The 19,315-nt window shown below is 47.4% G+C and overlaps 1 protein-coding gene across 2 annotated transcripts in view; it reads right to left on the bottom strand.

Annotated features, from left to right (window-relative positions):
- The window catches only part of CPLX2 (complexin 2), an 84,250-nt gene extending 69,021 nt beyond the window's left edge, over window positions 1-15,229 (bottom strand). Inside the window, exons 1-2 of one of the 2 annotated variants that reach the window (XM_036884805.2) lie at window positions 14,988-15,229; window positions 2,406-2,498 (exon numbers count right to left, since the gene is read on the bottom strand). The gene's annotated coding sequence lies outside the window, so the exon portion shown is untranslated. The remainder of the gene's footprint in view (window positions 1-2,405; window positions 2,499-14,987) is intronic. The other variant, XM_036884803.2, reaches the window with a different exon arrangement.
- Window positions 15,230-19,315: the final 4,086 nt, after the last annotated feature.

Here is a 19,315-nt window from a genome sequence, read left to right as displayed (position 1 = left end):
CAGAATCCAACAGTTAACAAGAGACGATCCATACTCTCAAGGAGTTTTCTGTTTTGAACCTAGATTCCAGATGCAGACTTTTCCTTGAGCTGAGGAACCCTTTGCACAATGAGAAAGAACTCCCTTTCCTGCCCTGGAGATAGACCAACCAGCAGCCTAATTTCTGGGGTCTGCTCCCCACGACCCTCAAACTACCCTCCTGGGGCTGTATGAGCTCCAGATTTCAGACTGCAGAGTCAGTCGATCCCTTACCATTTAGGATTTGGTTCATATGGGTCCTGAGTCATTCATTCACAAACCCGTATTGACCGCTTACTCTGTGCCAGACACCTACACACACCATGTCATTTAATTCTCACAGAAACCAGGGTGAATACAGAACCAGTACATGGCCAGCTAGAATTACCCCAGCCCTAATGCCAAACCCCATGCTCCTTCCATCTCATCCCACTGTCCTTTAGAGCAATCGAATAGAATCCATAATAAAGAATCGAGATCATTGAATGCTTAAACAAACACAGTCTATATGGAGGGAAAGAGCAGTTTAATGAATATTTTATGTAAGTCAAAATCCCACCTGACCAGTTTATTAGAATTCTTTGAGAAGTGAACTGTATAGGGAGATAAAGGGTGACTTTCACAAAAAGCCTTTGTCAAGTTTCCATCCCAAAGCCTATTAATAAAATTGATTCATTATAGAATTGGGCAGAGGTGGGTGGTAAGTAGGAGGGAGTCTATTTTTGCATGGATAGGGAACTGGCTTAGAGACAAGAAGGAGAGGGTGGAAATAAATAGGTGCTTTTTCAGACAGAGAACTAGGGTTCCCCAGGAACTGGTGATGAGTTTGGTTTTCTACAGCATTCAGTATGCACACCCTGGGCACACTGTACACACGTATGCAGGTCCTGCATTAAGCATGGGGGACTCCCAGACAAGCCAGACTCAGCCACCCTCGGGAGAAGCCCGAGGAAGGAAGGGTTTAGTGACATCTCCATGTTCACAGAAGACAGGAAGCTCCCGAGGGCTGAGATACCAAGACACTGGAGATAGAACTGGAGATGGTGGCTGGGGAAGGGGGAAGAGCTCCAGACAGCAATCAGAAAGCTTGAGATCTAGGATTAGCTCTGTTACTGACTTGCTGTGTGGCAATGGGCAAGTCCCTTCCCTCTCTGGGTCTTAGTGTTCTCTCTTAATACAAGGAGTTGGTCTAGACAACCTGTAAGGGTGTGGTGTTCTGGACAGAGGACAATGACTTGAAATAGGACTTGGTTATGAGAATATCTCCATTTCCTGTGTCCAAAATGTCTCTGTCCTTGTACTGTGATGGGAGACCATCTCTCTCTATCTCTCTCATTTGTGGCAGTGAGGATGAGGCAGAGAGCCATGAGGTCTGTGATGCTGGGGCTCAGAGCCCAGCCTGGAATCCCTCAGTGGCATTCGCTGTGAGTGACTCAGCATCATAAATAGCTCCCATCTGGATGAGCAACGATATCTATAGCGATCAAGCGATCTCTATATCCACACACACTCTCTCTGTGCAAATATGTGGCTCACTGTATGCTAAATACGAGGTGGCCTGGAGACGTTCCTCCTTTTAAAAGACTATTTGGTATGAAACTCAAGACTGTTTATTTAAAGAAATAAGTTCACAACTATGCACGCTGGATTACTGGTAGTGGGTGCTGGGGAAGAGGCGATGTGGAAGAAGGGACGCTGGGTGTGATGTGAGCTTGAGGGCTACCTGGAAAAGGGGCTGAGGCTGACTGCTGCACCTTCATCCTCCTGCCAGGAGCAGGTAGGGGTAATGGACACCACACAGGAGATGTTTGAGATCTGGGGTGTGGGGTGTGGGGGAGAGTTGAACTCATCAAGGCAGAAAGCCACAGTTCAGCAGAAAGAGCATAGGAACTGGGAGTGACAGGAGAGCCAAATTCCTGCTCTGCTCTGCATTGCCATTGGTTTTGGGACCTTCATTAATTCACTCATTCATTCATCTAACACATACCAAAAGCCTACAATGTGCATAGGCCACGTGGGGATACAGACAAGAAAAAGTAGGTCGGAATTCAGGCTCAGCCACCCAGCAGCAGTATGTGAAGGTCTTTGGACAAGCCCTTTCCCCTCTCTGTGCCTCAGTTTCCTTATCTGTAAACTGGGGATAATACCCCACCAAAGTTTTTTTGTGGGGAGCATCACTGAATAAGATAACGCATGGGAAAGTGCTTCTCTGCGGTAAACAGCTCTGAAAATGCAAACCAGTACCATTCCAGCACACTGCCCTGTGGGTCCATCTGAGGAGCATTCTTGGTGAGAGCAGAGGGGAAACACCATCCTGATGCTCCTCAGCTGGGCCCAGGGGTGGGGACCCTCTGCACACCTCTCGCAGGTGTGACCCAGGGCATTACCTTACCTTTGCTTCCTGGCTGAGCTGGGATGCAGAGACCTTCAGTGGACAGGCAGAGCAGACAGCATGCCAGAGATCAGAGATGCACAGCTTCCTGGAGGAGAGAGGGTATAGGGGTGAGGGCAGAGAGCTTCCAGGGGAGCTGGCTTCCTGAGTGGGCCCCGGGGCCCCCACTCCACCGAGGGCATACCCTTGCCCCTCCTGAGGCCACTGATGATCCCAGGATGGCACTCTGCCTGGCATCAGATGCAACCCCTGGGTCCCCTCACCTGCCCTCCTGATACTATTTGCCCATCTTGCACTCATTCAGGCAACGCTTGTCTGATACCACTGACTATATTGCTTTCTGGCTTAAATGTGATTTCACATGTCAAGGGACAGGATTCTCTGTCAGTCACATCTAGGTTTTAATTCCAGCTTTGGAGGAATCTATTACATCTCCCTGAGCCTCAGTTTCCTCATGTGTCTAATGGGGCTACTAATAGCACCCACCTCTTAAATTAGGTGCCATGTAAGTGCTTGTTATTATTGTTGATGTTAAGATAATGTATGTGTTCTGCATACATGGATGTTTATTGCCCTTGTCTAGCTCGGGTTAACACATAGTCTACAGGCACACACCTGATCATCTACATTTGCTCTCTTACAACACTAAACTCTGTTTCCTACCTTTATCTCGTATCTACCTACCACTTCAGCATTTTATTAAAAATAATAATAATAGAGAAATGTGGTATCCACATATAAATCAGGTTTAAAAATCAAATGAGTATTCATATTTGAACTGACTGTTTATAGTTCATAATGCATTAACAAAACCGAAAGCTTCTGTGATGACTGCCCTTGCACTGTTCACCATGTAACTTATTCACTATGTAAGAATTTGTACTCCATGTAAGAATTTGTTCGTTATGCATCAGAAGATTGGAGACTGACGAAAATTGGGCTTGGGGTGGATTAATGATTGTGCATTGAGTACTGACCCCCCTATACAGAGATTTGTTGTGGTTAACAACTATTTGATCAATAAATATGAGAGATGCCCTCACAATATATATATATATATATATATATATACATATATATATATATAAACACACTTCCAATTGTAAAATAAATAAGTAACCGGGATGTAATGTATAGCATAAGGAATATAGTCAAGATATTGTAACAACTTGGTATGGTGATACCTGGTACCTAGAAATATCATGTATATAAATGTTGAGTCACTGTGTTGTACACCTGAAACTAATGTAATGCAATGCTGTTGTCAACTACCCTTCAATAAAAAATAAAAAAAAACCCATGGGCAAGAAAAAAAAAAAAAAAAAAGATAATGTGTGTGAAGACATCTATTGTGTGGCAGCCACTCAAATTTTCATTACTTTCCTCTGCTTTCTCCTAGGAGGCACCAAGCATTCTTTAAAAGGCAAAGATTGGGTCTTATATGACTGTTTCCAGAGCCTAGCACAAGGCCTGACAGGATGTGAGAGTCCAGTGAGTATTTGTTGACTGTACAATGCTGGACGAATTCGCTAGATTTGCTTTCAGTCAGAGTTAGTGAGGTTGGTGCTCCACTCCTGTTTTATAGATGGGAGCACAGCGGGGAAAATGATCTGCCTAGTTTCTCTCACCAGCATGTGCAGAACAAGATCGGAACCTGCAGTCCTCCCCGTCCCCCCGCCTGCACTGCCGGCATGGCCTCTCCTGGCTGGATGCCAAGGTCTCGGCAACTGCAGTGTTTGCCTGCAAGACTGAATCCAGCCGGTTGCCTACCCCTTGAGTGTTTTCTCTTCCTTCCTGCTCACTGTTAACTCAAGGAAGCAGAGATCTTGTCCCATTTGCAGAGGTGGCAACTGAGGATTTGCCCCAGATCACAGAGATCGTTCAGGCGAAGCAGGGATGCCAACAGACCAGCTGAGTCAAGGCCCTTCCCATCACTGCTGGTCCTTGGGGACCACCGTGGATAACATATCACCTAACCCCTCCTTTTCAGCTGCCCCATGGCACTATCACCTCTGAACACAATTTCCTTCACCCCTGGACCCTCTCCTCATAGGAGTCTGGGGGTGAGGCAGGGCCCGATTTCCCAGAGCCTGGCACTTAGCAGGCCTTGATAAATAGATGTTGGGTGAGTGAACGAGTGAGGAAACAGCAGCAGGCTATGTTCTGAAGCTGGAGACACCGCGATAAAAGGGCAGGCATGCTCCCTACCCTCAGGGGGGTGATAATATTCAAATTTTAGAATTTCAACTCTTTTGGAAACAGGGTTTCCAATGTTGCTGTTTTCTAGCTGGCTAGGACGGAAGTGGGGAGAGTGTGCAGCGGGTGGAGCCTGCTGTCTGCCCCTCAGTGGCCTCTAAAGCAAATGGCGGCCTCTGCGCTGGGTCTGACCTGAGGGAAGGCCAGTAAGAAAGGTGGTATGATTAAGTGTTTAATGTCTGCCTATTGCTGAGTCCAAAGAGCTAGCACATTGCCTGGCACAGAATAGGTACTTAACAAACTTTTGTTCAATGAATGAGCCCATTTATTCAATGGGTGGGCAGAGAGCATGTCAGGACGACTTGGGGCTTGTGGGAATCAACAGTGTTCACTCTCAGAATTACTAGGGCATATGCTTGAGTGGGGCTCCACTGTCTTCAGAGCCATTTCACATAATGGTAATTATTCTTGCTGTACAGATGAGGAGAACATACAGCATCTATTTATAAAGGAGCACTCCATGCTGGGCACTAGTGGTGTTGGCATGAGCAACAGGGCAATGGCAGTACTTCGCATCTGCGGCGTGCCAGCCTGTCACGTTCACAAGCTCCTATACTCCCATTAGCCTGGCAAGGCCAAGGTCATGATCCCCCTCACACAGTGGACAGCACAGAGGCTCAGAGAAATCTTGATCTTGCACAGCTGGAACCCAGGTCTTACTCCAGGAGTGAGATATAAAATGCTCACCACCCAATGGGGACACAAAGAGGAAAGCAGATAAAATACCATGACTTCCTCGTGAAGGCGGGTTTGTCAGAGGTGCCTCGCTGTCAAGAGGCAGTAACGAGGGCTTCCCTGAGAAGGTGAGTCTTGAGCTGAGGCTTAGAGGACAGTTGGAGCAGAAAGGGCTTCCTAGGCAGAAGGAAGAGCAGCTGCAGAGGCCTGGAAGGAGCATGGTACACCCAGACACCAGGAGGAACTGGGTCTGGCCAGAGCCTTTGGGGGAAAGATGCAGCTGGGAGGTTGCTGGGGCCAGTTCTGAGGGGCTTTAGTGGGGCACGGGCCTCACCCTAAGGCTGAGCGAGAGCCACTGCAGGGCACTCCTTTGGGCTTAGTGAGCTCCTGGGGCTGGGTTGGGGATGGGGATGGGAGGAGTAGGTAGCAGGGTGTGCTTGATGATGGGGACAGAGGGGAAATTAGGCTCAGCCTCTTGGCTTGGTCAGTGGGTGGTGTGGAGACAGGGTTCTGTGAACATCAACCCTCCCAGAGACTGATCCACCCTGGGGGGCTGGAAGTCTCTCCCCTCCCCCTCCCAAGATCACTGTGGCAGGTCTTGGTCTCTGGCCAGCCCCAGCCCCAGCCCAGGCCTCCTCTGCCACCTGTCTGCTCCCAAACTGTGTCCTAGCAACCTCACAGCCCTCACCTTGGCAACACCAGCTCCTGCATGCTCCTCTGATTGGGCTGGAAAGGAAGGTGGGGCTGGTCTGTCTCCTGTCCACTAGACCTTCCCAGGGAACCAGCCTAGATTGCCTGCAGCCTGTGCCCCTGGCTCAGCAGGCAGAGGCTGGCCAATTAGCTGAGGGAGGTGGGTCTGGACACTGGGCAGGACTCTGGACTGGGAGCTTGAGAGCTGGGTTCTGATCCCAGTGCTGATGATTTGTCTCAATGACTTTGGACAAGTCTCTTCCCCTCCTCGGACCTCAGTTTTCCCTTGTGTAAAATAAGGGGGTTGGACCATACCAACTCCAGAATCGAATATTTTTCCAGTTTTGCTCTTTTCCATGGTTTGGGTGCTCTGTTGCTGGCACAGACTTTAGTGTCAGACTCTGGGGACTTAAATCCTGGTTTGTTTGGACAAATCACTCTCCCTCTCTGAGCCTAGACTTTTTTTCCTCTGTAAAATGAATATATTTTGTGCTATCTTTCCCAAGGGTTAAGAGAATCAGTTGAAATGATATAAATGAAAGTGCTTTATAAATGGCAACGAGCTGTACAAGTGTTTCCTGTTTCATCACATGCCCTGTGCTCAGTAATGATTTATGAGCCCCCTCCTAAAATTTAATGAGGTGGCCACCTCAGGATCTCTTCTCCTCATCTTGGATTTTTCCTCTCACCAGAAGTCAGCATCTAACTCAGGGTTTGGTGGACAGAGGGGCAGCATTATCATTTATTGAACATTTTCAGTGTGCCAAGAATTGATCAGCTTCTCAGGCTCTCCTGAGCTTGCCAATACCCTGGGGGTCTTGTTAAAATGCAGATTCTGATTCAGTGGGTCTGGGATGCAACCGAGATGGTGCTTATCTAATGAGCTCCCAGAGGATATGCTGATATTGCCGGTCTGCGGACCACACTTTGAGTAGCTGCGAGCTACAGGACTTTAAATACTACCTTATTGAATCCTGGATCTTATTAGCCCCAGGGTCACAGATGGGGAAACTGAGGCTTGAGAGGCAGTGCACCTTACTCAGCGTCCCAAGCATACAAGGGGTTGGTTTGAACATAGACACACTTGACATTATGCAGTGACTGGGGTTTCAGGCCACACATCACCACCTGGCTGCGGGTCCCTGCTCAGCTTTTGTCTCTACAACCAAGGCAGGCAGTGGTCTCCCGGGCTCCCGCTAGGAATTCTTTCTTATTTTCAGTTCGTCATAAGCATACCAACTCTGGATGCTTGGGTGCCAGTGGGAACAGGGCCCCGGCCTGGGAACACCCCTGCAGTTGAATGAACATCTCAGGGATATGATTAGATCCTGCATGTATATAACTCACTCCATTTGCCTTATCCTCAACCTGGCTCTTTTGGAATTGTCTCTTTTTGAAATTCTTGATACTTCATTCATCATTAACTTTTCTTTTAAAAAATATTGTTCAAAAAGAAAACTGAAGGAACAAAACAGCAGCAGAATCACAGAACCCAAGAATGGACTGACAGTTACCAAAGGGAAAGGGACTGGGGAGGACGGGTGGGAAGGGAGGGATAAGGGCGGGAAAAAAAGAAAGGGGGCATTACGATTAGCATGTATAGTGTGGGGGGGGCACGGGGAGGGCTGTGCAACACAGAGAAGACAAGTAGTGATTTTACAGCATCTTACTATGCTGATGGACAGTGACTGTGAACGGGGATGTGGGGGGGACTTGGTGAAGGGGGGAGCCTAGAAAACATAATGTCCTTCATGTAATTGTAGAGTAATGATACAAAAATAAAATTTAAAAAAAATTGTTCAAAATGTTATTTATCCTGATGACTGCGTTTTTATTTTTAGGCCCCCCTTACATTCTGCACCTGAGGCAGGCGCCTCCCTTCCCCACCTCACCCCAGTTCCAGCCAGCCTGGTGTCTTCTCCCTCGCCCTCCCACTTCACAGCATTAGAATGCTGCCCACAAGTCACTGTGGGGCCCACCCGGCAGCCAGCCAGCTGATGGATTTATTTCCCAGCAGGGGTGTCCATCACTTTGCTTGCCCTTTGGCTGACCTGCTCTAGAGATGGCAGCAGGGACTGTAGGCCTGAAGGGGGGCCCGGGGTTTCACTCTGATGTGGGCTTGGCTGCATCAGCCCCTTACCAGGGGGTGATAGAGAGAGATGGTCAACCTCTGCTTCATCCAGTCATCAAGGCTCTGCCTGCTGTGGCCCACGCCAAACTCCAGCCCTCATCCCTACCACCCTCTCCCTTGCTTACTCAGTTTCTGCCCTGCAGTCTTGTCAGGCTTCCCCCTATCGCAGGACCTACTTTCTGCCTGTACATTCATCCCATGGTCAGTTGCTTCTCCCCATCCAGGTGTCAACTTCAATGCCTCTTCTTTCAAGTCTCCCCTGACTGCCTTACATAAACAGCCTCTGCCAAGCTTACCACACTCCCCCCGCCCCTTTTTTTCCTTCTGAGCATTTATGTAAGTTGGTGAAGTTATTTTTGTTTACTCACTTGCTTTCTGTGTCCCCACTAGCACCTGAGCTCAGTGACAGCATGGACTGTGTCTTGTTTGTCTTATTCATTGTCTCTCCAGCTTCTAAAACAGTTACTGGCCTATCATAAGTGCTCAATGAGTATTGAGGGATCAGTGAGTTACATCCTGGGCTTCAGTTTCCATATTTGTGAAATGGGATGACCGCCCTAACCCTACATTGTGAGAATCAAAAGCTGAAGGACCCAGTGGGGCTGGCAGTATTACCCCCATTTTATAGGTGATGGACTTGAAGTTCAAAGAAGTCATGGGACTTGCCTAAGATCACCCAGCCAGGAAATGCTGGGGCTGGAGTTCTCATCAGTTTGGAGAAGTGAGTGACTCCACGCCCTGCTCAGAGTAGGTGTTCAGCAATGTGACAGAACTGGATCTGAGTTCCTCAGAGTCTTTTGCCATCTGCTGCTTGAACTGCAAGACCCTGCTTGCCTGCCAGGCTGTCACAGCCTCCTGATGAGTCAAAGACAGGAAATCTAATGGCTGTCTTTTGTGGAACACAAAGGCCTGCCTCTTGCAAATGTAGAGATACATTTTCTCCGCATTGGCAATTACTACGCTGAATGTCTGGGGAACGTTTTTCATCTTCCAGGCACTTTACCAAGATTAACTTCTGCACCTTATGCAGCAATGCTTGTTGCAGTTGAGAGGGTTTCTCAGGGAGTGTGGGTGGCAGTGTCTTCTGCCGCAAGAAAAGCTGGGGTTTGGAAGGGCTTCAGACCCCCAAGTCAACATCTCTAGGAGTCTGATCTATTTTCGCCAGAGATTTCTCCATTGTCCAAAATGCACTGATCTCAAGGATTCAAGGTTCCTGACTTTTCCTGCTCTATTTGGTCATTGATTCAGCCATATTTTCCACAAATATTTACTGAGAATATTCTACGTATTCTTCTACCCTGAGGATGCAATAAGGGAACAAAATGTGTATTGACCTTGCCCTCCTACAATGTTGGATCAGTTGGGGAGATAGATGACAGTTCCTGCCAGTAATTGGCTGTGTGACTGTGGGTAGGTTTCTGTCCCTCTCTGGGCCTTTTAACTTATTCTCCACCTCTAATCCCCTGCTTAAAAGCCTTTGATCAGAACCCAAGAATGGACTAACAGTTACCAAAGAGAAAGGGACTGGGGAGGATGGGTGGGAAGGGAGGGATAAAGGGGTGGGGGAAAAGAAAGGGGGCATTATGATTAGCATGCATAATGAGGCGGGGTATGGGGAGGGCTGTACAACACAGAGAAGACAGGTAGTGACTCTATAGCATCTTACTACGCTCATGGACAGAGACTGTAATGGGGTATGTGTGGGGGACTTGGTGATGGGGGGTGCCTAGTAAACAATGTTCCTCATGTAATTGTAGATTAATGATACCAAAAAGAAAAAAAAAAAAGCCTTTGATGGCTCCTCCCTTACAAAGGAAGATGGGCATCTCTGGCCTGGTCTTCAAGGCCCCTAGGAGCTGGGCCCTAATCAACGTCTTAAGCACATGCTCCCTGCTTTCCCACTCCTACTTGCTATGTTTTTATTTAACCAACACTCATATGTCACTTTCTAAGTGCCAGGCACTATCTAAGTGCTTCATAAATTTTAACTTGTTTAATCTTGACAGAAATCCCTTGAAATAAGTATTGTGATCCTCATCATCTCCATTTTAAAGGTGAGGACCTTGATACACAGAGAAGTAAGTGACTTGTCTTATGTCCACAATGCCGCTAAATGGCGTGGCTGGTATTTGAACCCAGGCACCCTGTCTCCAGTCCACACACTCCACTGCTGCTATGTTGCCTCTCTGTCAGTTCTGGGCACCAGCCCTACTATCTCCTCTTTTAGGTACAATTCAGCAGCCACACCCATTTCCATGAAGCCTTCCCTGCCTCCCAAGCTGAATGAATTCTTCTAGTCCTCATGTTCCCACAAGACCTTGCACAGCCTTCCCCATGGCAGCCCTCCCCATGGGGTTCTGTGGTTCTGGTGTGTATTGTCTCCTGCTGGAAGCTGAGCACCTCAAGGGGCAAGGCTGTGTCTCACCCTCTCTGCTTCCTCTGTGCCCAGCCCAGCATCCTCTTATAGGTTCTCCATGTAGCAACCAGAGGCATCTTTAAAAACAAGACAAGTTTTTGTCACTCCCCTGCTTAAAGCCATCCAGTGACAATCCACTGCATTTAGAATAAAATCCTAAATCCTGACCACGGCCTAAAGGCTCTGTTCAATCTAGTACCTGCACCCCCCACCCCAAACCTTATCTGTTGCAATTCTTCCCCTCACTCTGCTCCAGCCACACTGGCCTGCTGCTCCAGTCTGTCTCCAAAAAGTCCAAACTGTCTTCCCAAAGCCCAGGCTTACATTACGGCCTCTGCCAGGGTGATTTCCTTTGCTTGCGATGTTTGGCTTGACATCCTTACATGACTGGCTTCTTGTTATTTGGGCCTCAGTTTCATGTCACCATTTCAGACAGACTTTCCCTATTTGTCTGTCTCTATGCTTAAATGTTTTCATATTTACTTCTTAATTGTTATGAATGACTGTGTCTATTGCAAGTCTCTAGGCCCCATGGGAGCAGAGATCTGGGATATCTTGTTCAGAACCTAGAACAGTACATTCAATGTAAATGTTGGAAGAAGTGTAGATGCTCACCAAGGCCCCTTTGGGATCCCACCTATTACAATTCAACTAGGCCCACATATAAAATAATTAATGTAATATTATAATATAATATTAATAATATAAATAATATAACATAATATAATATAATATGAATAAAATATATAATACAAGTTTCTCCACTATCTGAAAGTGGAGTGTTTCATAAGCCAAAATGGTGTAGTGAGAAAACAATTACCATTTTGTAAAAACAAAAATCCATTTCAGTTAGCAAAAACAGGCACTAGTGTAGGTCTTTCATAAAGGTGAAGCGGCATAAGGTGAACTTTTAGGTAGTGTGGGAAGCCTGCATAATACGATGTAATATAATACAATATAAATATAAATTGGCCTTATCTCAGGCTAAAAGCTGGGATAATTTCACAAGCTGAAATTCACTATCTTTACTGCTTTCTTATGTCTTGCCTACAATTACACTCCCAGAAGTGAGGAAATTTTATTGACTGTTCTCTGCTGACTTCCCTTCAGCAGGGATGCTTAGAACTCTATACATGTGTTTTAATTTGTCCATCTAAGACTCAGGAAAACTTGTGTGACACTGCCTTTCCCATTTTGCAGGCAGGGACTTCCCTGAAAAGAGAAAATGCTGACTTGTGAAGTGCCCAGAACCTGACGGGAGCACATACTGCTGTCACAGCTGTCACATTTCATCAGTAATAGGAGAGATTCCATGCTCCAGAAAAGGCACAAGGGCTCTAAGTCCTGCCAGGGCCTAGGCCAAGCACTACTCATTTAACACCTCAAAGGAGTGGCTGTCTGTAGCCCAGAGGGATGTGCAGCCAACTCGCTGCAAACAGGTAAGAGAGGCTTCACGTGCATGTGAAGACAAGCAGTGTGGCAGGAATGCCCAGAAATGGGGTCTGGGCATCTGACTGCAGAACCTTTGGTAATGAGGATGGAGGGGCTAGCTGGGAGATTTGCACAACAGCCAGAACCACCATCAACCATCTCCCAAAGGATATGGAAGGGAAATGTGTCAAGGTGTCTAAAGACTAAGTGCCATATATTGTCATCCTCTTAAGAACCAGGAAGGACATTTCTTACCCCACTCCCCCTCCTCCTTCAAGCCTCTTTGAGCTGGGGAGGGAAATGGCATCTCAGGTTTATGGGCTGAGAAAGTCTAAGGCCTAATCTTCTAGGCAAAATGGTGAACTGAACAGAATTCTCAATTGCAAGTTCAAAGGTCTTGACTCTGGTCTCAGCATTGTGCTACTCTGGGTAAATTCCTTTCCATCTCTGACCTTTGTCTTTCTCATCTGTAAAATGTGGCTGTTGGGTCTGATGATTTCCATGACTTTAAGCCTTCTTTACAAGCTTATGGTTCAGATTACTTTGAAAGGAAGCTCTCACTTTTTCTTTTTCATGATGGCGCTCAATTTGTGTTTTTGTAGGCCTTGCAAATTTTCATTGGTCTCTGGCTACAATGTAGGTAGTGGAGATGGACAAATCTGGGTGGGTAAAACCTACTGAGGTCTGATGTACCTCTTGTTTTTTTGGAAATAACTTCTCTAGTGCATATGGTTTATCACCATAGTGTGGCCTCTCTCAAAACTTTCTGCTAAGGAACAGGAATATTCAGAACAGATCAAGAGTGGAAAGTCATGATTTGATTTACTAACTTCCAAGGTGGAGCAATACTGGAATGGCAGAAGTTGTTACCGATGTTAAAATTCTTCTGCACTAAATGATATGATGCCTTGGGTTTGCTTCAAAATAATCTGTGTGTGTGTGTGTGTGTATGTGTGTGTGTTTATGTGATGAGAGTGGGTGTAAGTATAGATGAAAGAAAATTGGCCAACTGTTGAAGCTGGATGATGGGTATGTGGGGGTTTATTATACTATTCTATTTAAAAAAAAAACATGTTTGAAATATTTCATCACAAAAGGCCTTTTGGAGACCGACTCCAGCCTTTCTCTCCACTTTCATTTCACAGTCCCCACCTCAGGGACCCTTGGGGATAGTAACATAACCCTGGTGGCTGTGATTTCACACCTCTAGGCCTTTATACACTGTTTCATCTGTCTGAGGTATTTTCCTTTTCTTTCCCTACAGTTCATCACTCCTGCCTCTGAGATCCCACAGCCTCTTTTACTCACCTAGATTGTAGCACTTATCACATCATATTGCAACTGTTTTCTTTCCTGCTTCCTCTGCTGGTCTGTGTCCTCCTCAGGACACTTCTCTGTCTCTCCAGTGCACAGGCAGTAAGAGGTCCTCAGCACATGTTTACAGAGGGAATAATAGCAGGAAGAGTAGCTACCATTTTTTTGAGAATTTATTATGTGCCAGGCAGTGCCATGAGCTCATTGTATAGGTATTTCATTAAATCTTTACCACAAGTGGGTACTATTAACCTGTCTTCTCAGAAGGTCACTCATCCAAAGTCACGTCCTAGTGATAGAGGTAAGATTCAGACTCAGAATGGAAACCACTCTGTTCTTCTCCCTGCATCTGTAATTCTAAAAGACTTCTCTATAAATGTTACACAATGGACACAGGATTTGGGAGCCTGGGTTTTAGGCCCAGTTCTGCTACTAAACTGCTGAGTGACCTTGAGTAAATACCCTCTGCCCCCTGGGCTCAGTCTCCCCATGAGCCAGTCTGTGAGCAAGAGCATCACGTGATGCAAAGGCCCTCTCAGCTTCAGCTCACATGGAAAAAAAGGTTTCCTTTTACACATTTGGTTTTCTGCCGCTGGACTGGCTTTGCTGTTTGGGAACCTCCCAGCTTCTGGTATTCCTTCAATCCCTTTTTTTTGCTAATTGCCACCTCCCAGAGCCCAGTCAAGTTCATGACCTGCTGCTTGGGTCCCCCCCTTCTCCCTTCCCTCCCTATGGGCTTCACTCCAGAAGTGGGTGAGGAACCCTGGGCCGGAGAGACGCGAGGCGCGGAGCTGCGGGTTAGTGCGGCTTCCCCGCGGTTTCCCAGCGCCCTCCCCCCACAGGAACTCAGCCTCACACTTTCTAGGGATGTTCCGAGGACAGTCAGTCAGTGCTTGCAGCCGCCCGCCTGAGGCATCAGTGTTAGGATCTCCGAAGGAGCCCGTGGTGCTGAGCTAGGGTGCAAGTGGGCTTCTGGAGGGAAGGGGGGCGGCGCGTTCCTTCCTCCTAGCTTAGGCCCAGCCCGCCCAACCGAAGCCCGGGACTCTTCGGTGCCTGTCTCCCCTTCCCGCCCTCTTTCCGATTTCCAGCTGGGACCCGCCATTGCACCGCCAGGCCTTGGCAAACGGCGGACCCACGCCCTCGAGACGCGCGGCTGTGACCAGGCTCCACTCCCCAGCTTGCCCCGACACTGCTTAAGGGAAGCCGAAATCCCCCATCGGTGCATCTCCCCACCCCCAGGGGACGCCGGAGGCCCCAGCCCCTCGGCTTTGTTCCAGGCTCGTCAGGAAGCGGCCGGCCGGCAAGAGCTGAGGGGAGCAACCCCCGCGGGGGCGAGGACCGTCCTCGGCGGCCGTGATCCCGGACCCGGACCCAACAAAGGGAGGCGCCGGCCCCGGCGGGACAGGGCTGCCCGGGAAGGGGACCCCGCCAGGCGCAGGAGCTGTCCCCGAGGTGGTGCTGAAGCGAGAAGGAGCCAGTGGCCCTCCGCCGCGCCCCGGAAGAGCCGGCGGCGGCCGAGCGCTACGGGAGAAGGAAGGAGGGCCGGAGGAAGCCGCCCGCCGCAGCCCCGCAGCGCCGGGCCTACGGCTAGGGTCCCCCCGGCCGACCTGCTCCGGCGGGGGCGGGGGCGGCTCAGTAACAGGGCGAGCGCGCGTTCTACGAACCTGTTGGAGGCTGCAGCTCCTCCGCGGCCGACCAGGGCGCCCGGGACCGAGATTCTGGCGCGCCTCTCCTTCCCCCTCTTCCCGGACTCCTCCGCGGAGGCGCTCCCTCCTGCCTGGGCTAGCACATGTGCCCGCGGGGGGCGCCGAGTCCCGAATGTCAGCCGAGCTGCGGGGCACAGAGCCGAGAGGCCCCCCCCAAGGGCAGGCCCGCTGCCAGGGAGACCCAAGCTTCCTGAGAAAGGAGGCGGGGGCTGGGGCCTCGGGCGGGAGAGGGCGCCAGCGGAGATGTCCGTGAGACCAAGACGGAGGCACGGGGGAGTTTCCCATACGGGCACTTCTGCCCTCAAGTTCGGGGAGTTAGGGTCCTGTTAGGGAACGAAGGCATCCTGCTTTGGAAACCTGTCTTCCTCTCCATTTCTGTGACCAATAGCCAAATGCAGGTCTTGTACCTACCTGCTCTGTTGTAAACTCCATTCGCTGGTCTATCTGCCTCAAGTACCTCATTCCAGTCCATCATCTATCATGCTCGCTAAAGAGATCTTTCTAAACCTTATATATGTATAATATATTATATATATATATATATATATATATATATATATATATATATATATATATATGTACACACACACACACACGTTTATATTGAATCTATAATAAAATGCAAGGTCTTTGGTGGCATTTAAGGTCCTTCACCAGGAAGACCCAGCAGGGCCTCCTCTCTGACTGTTCCCCCGAAGACAGATGGCCACTCACCCCAGTGCCTTGGCACCTCCTGCTCCCTTTGGCCGGACCATTTGTTCCCCTTCTACCTATGCTTTATCTGCAAGTTAAAACGTCCTCATTCTCATTGAAAATTTCCTTGATTCCCTAAGGTACAATCTTCCCTTCTCTAAGCTCCCTCAGCCTTTACATCCCTCTACTAGATTTTTTATCACATTGTATTATAATTACCAATGCACCTAGATCCTGGGTTACTATGCACATAAAAACTAGTTCCATCTTTTAATCTTTAATTTTTCTTTGCATCTCCATCTCTGAGCACAGTGACAGACACAACAAATGTTGAATTATGGCTGCTGGATAAATGTGCATGTGCAAAGCAGAGATCAAAGTAACTTCCTGTCCTTCAGGTGATGTCCATTTGATTTTACTTTTTTATCTGGCCTGCAAAGCCCCATGTAGTGGCACCTTTGCCTAACCGTATTGCCTCATTACCATCAACTCCCCCCTGACTCAGTAATTTTTTACAGTGACCTCCATTTTTACCAAGCTGCTTCTTAAAAAAAAAAAATTTTTTTTTCTCTTTTCTTTACTTGGGACCCTCATAACCTGGATTTCACATGGCTGAGACCTTCCTGTCCTTTGGATTTTGGCTCAAATGTCACCTTTAAAGGAGGTCTTCCCTGGCCACTGTATCTGAAGTTTGCTTCCCCAATTACTCTTTAACTATTGCTACTTCATTTTTTAAAGTGATTATTACTCTCTGAAATTATCTTGTATGTATGCTTACCTGGTTTTCATTGGTTTTTTCCCCAACTAGAATTGAAACTCTTTAAGACCAGTCTCTCTTACTCACTGCAGTATTCTCAGTGGTTAGCACTCCGAGAGTAACTTACCATGTATTAGTGCATCAATTGTCCCCTTCTTCCTGGAAAGGCTTCAGCTATTGTGTAGGTCATTGTGGTATATTTTATTAGGCATAGAGCAACTAAGAATGTTTAAGGAAAGAACGTCACATTGGCATACCATGGGCTAGGGTGGGAGAGGAAGTGGAGTGCCACAAATATGTAGCTGTGGGATGACAGGATTGAATCACAGTCTCTTTTCACCCTGGATGGCAAAACCTTAACAGCTTACTTTTCCACACCATACAGAGCACTTTCACATCCACAATCTCATTTGATATTCATAACAACTTTATCTGGTAGTTATTATTCTCCCCAACATCAAAACTGAGGCCAAAAGAGGCAACTGATTTGGCCAAGATCACACACGTGTAAGTGGTGCTTTTCCACTACTGGAATTTCTTCCCACTACTGGCTCCTGTCCTCCAGGATTTCACATCAGTAAGAGACACAGGCACAAAAAACAATGGACCATAATGTGATTAGATCAACATTCAGCAGTGGTTCTCAACCTGGAGATGGGTGTAGTGGGGAAGCAATGGATAGGCAGGGTCAGAATAAACCAAAATTTTGTTCAACAACAATTACAATTTGTTCAGTACTTCCCAGGAGTCAGGTACTGTGCTAAGTGTTTTACACACTGTTTATTCCTGCCTATTTCTATCCCCATTTTACAGAGTTAACAGAACCTCAGGAAGGTTAAGTAGTAACTTGGCTAAGGTCATGAGGCTGTTAAACAGTTGAGCTAGGACTTAGCCTGAATTTGATTCAAAGCCTGAGCTCTTAACCATTGTACACCACAGACCTACTATGAGTCTTGGATTTGAAGACGATTATTCTGTATATCCTGACCCCTACCGAGAAGCACTCATGAAGAGAGTGCTGCAAAAGGAGAGGAAGGAGGGATGAAACCTAGCTGTGGGGAGGCGGTGCAGGTGGCTGAAACTGAATCTTGAAGGATTAAGTGGGAGTTTCCAGGCAGACAAAAGATGGAGAGTATTTCAGAGAGGGGAAACAGAATATTCAAGGGCTTTGGGGTGTGGAAATGAAGGAACTATTAATTGCTTGGTGTGGATGGAGTGTAAGGCTGATGTAAGAGGTAGGGGACAGGAAATGAGGCTGGAATTCAATATGGACTTGGCCATATGCCTTTATCCTAGAAGCAGTGGAGTGAGTGTGCCATTGAAGAAGAGCTCTGCCTTAACAACTGCCATCACCACCTCAGTCATCCCACGGTAGCAACATTGAATCAGTGCTTTACAGTTTGCAAAGTGCTTTCTATTAACAAAATATCATTCTGGAGTGATGTGGACCTGAAGCTCTGTAAGGGCACCATGCCTGTGGACTTGTTCTTATTGTTGCCTAGCACCTAGCAGAGAACCTGGAACAATGTGGGTGCTCAGGAAGTATTTGTTGAACAGGAAGAAACTGGAGGAGTCTGTTGCAGTAATGCAAGAAAGAAAGAATTGGTGAGAAGCATCACTTATCCAAGAATGCAGAATTCCTTGAAGTACTGACTGTGGAAATTAAACACCTATGGCCCCCTAACTATGAGTGTGTTGGGGAGGCTGGGATTTAGCTATCCAAAACGGTTCCTAAATAATTGCAACCATTGTCCTCTCCAACATACAGAAAAGCATATTGGCACCCAGGCAGCCAACACCCAGCCAAGCCAGGATTTCCTCTGTTATAGGTACTTTATGTCTTTTGGCTCCTAGAATTTGGTCCGGATGGTCTCTATTACGTGGCAATAACATTATATGCCATCGTTTGTTTCAGTGTTTTAGAGGCAATCACCATGCTAATGAAACTTGGTTTTGGCTCAAGAACTAAAATCTACCTTCTGTTTCTCCACCCCTCCAAGAAGTCCACATGGACCCTGATAATGGCTAACTTACAGATGGCTGACTTGCATCAGGCCCCATAAAAGCCCTAGACATGTATTAACCCTATGAGGTAGGTATGATTATCTTATCCCCACTTTACAGATGAAGAAAAATGAAGTCAAGAGAGTTGCACAGGATTGCACCCTGATAGAGGCATGCTTCAAACCTTGGCTATTTGACTTCAGTCTGCAGGCTCCAACACTGTAGCTGACTGTCTCCCACATAAAATCCTTCCATTCTGTTTCCTCCCAGACCTGTGTAAGCCTGGACTTAATTTCATCTCTGAGAGCCTCAGTTTCCTCTTCTGTAAAGTGGGGATAAAAATAGCTACAAGAAAAGTAGCTGGGGAAAAGTAATGAGATAACATATGAAGCCATCTAAATGGTGCCAGTTCCTTTCCTGATCTTTGTCTTCCAGACCAGTGGCTACATATCTACCCAGCTGCTTGGGCCACAAACCCAGGGGCCACTGTTGAATTCTTTCCCTCAACATCCAATCCACCAACGAGTCATTTAGGCTCTAACACCAAAATGCAACCTAACTAAGTCTACTTCTCTCCCTCTCCACCATATCCCCTCTCACCCACCCCATCATAAGCTCCTTCCTGGACTACAACAACGGCTTCTGCACTGGGTTCACTCTTGCTCTCCAAAGTGCTTTCTAAATTTCCCACACAGAAGAGAACACAAATCAAGTGAACAGTTTAATTAATTATCAAAAGTGAGCACATCTGTGCAACCAGCTCTCAGAGAGTAGGAACATTATGAGTCCCCATCATGGCACCCCAGTTATTACTCCCTTACTCCTCTCAAAA

Source organism: Manis pentadactyla, chromosome 2 (genome assembly GCF_030020395.1).
Source record: "Manis pentadactyla isolate mManPen7 chromosome 2, mManPen7.hap1, whole genome shotgun sequence".
NCBI lineage: Eukaryota > Metazoa > Chordata > Mammalia > Pholidota > Manidae > Manis > Manis pentadactyla.
The sequence above is the reverse complement of the archived record's forward strand: the minus strand, read 5'-3'. Positions and strand labels throughout refer to the sequence as shown.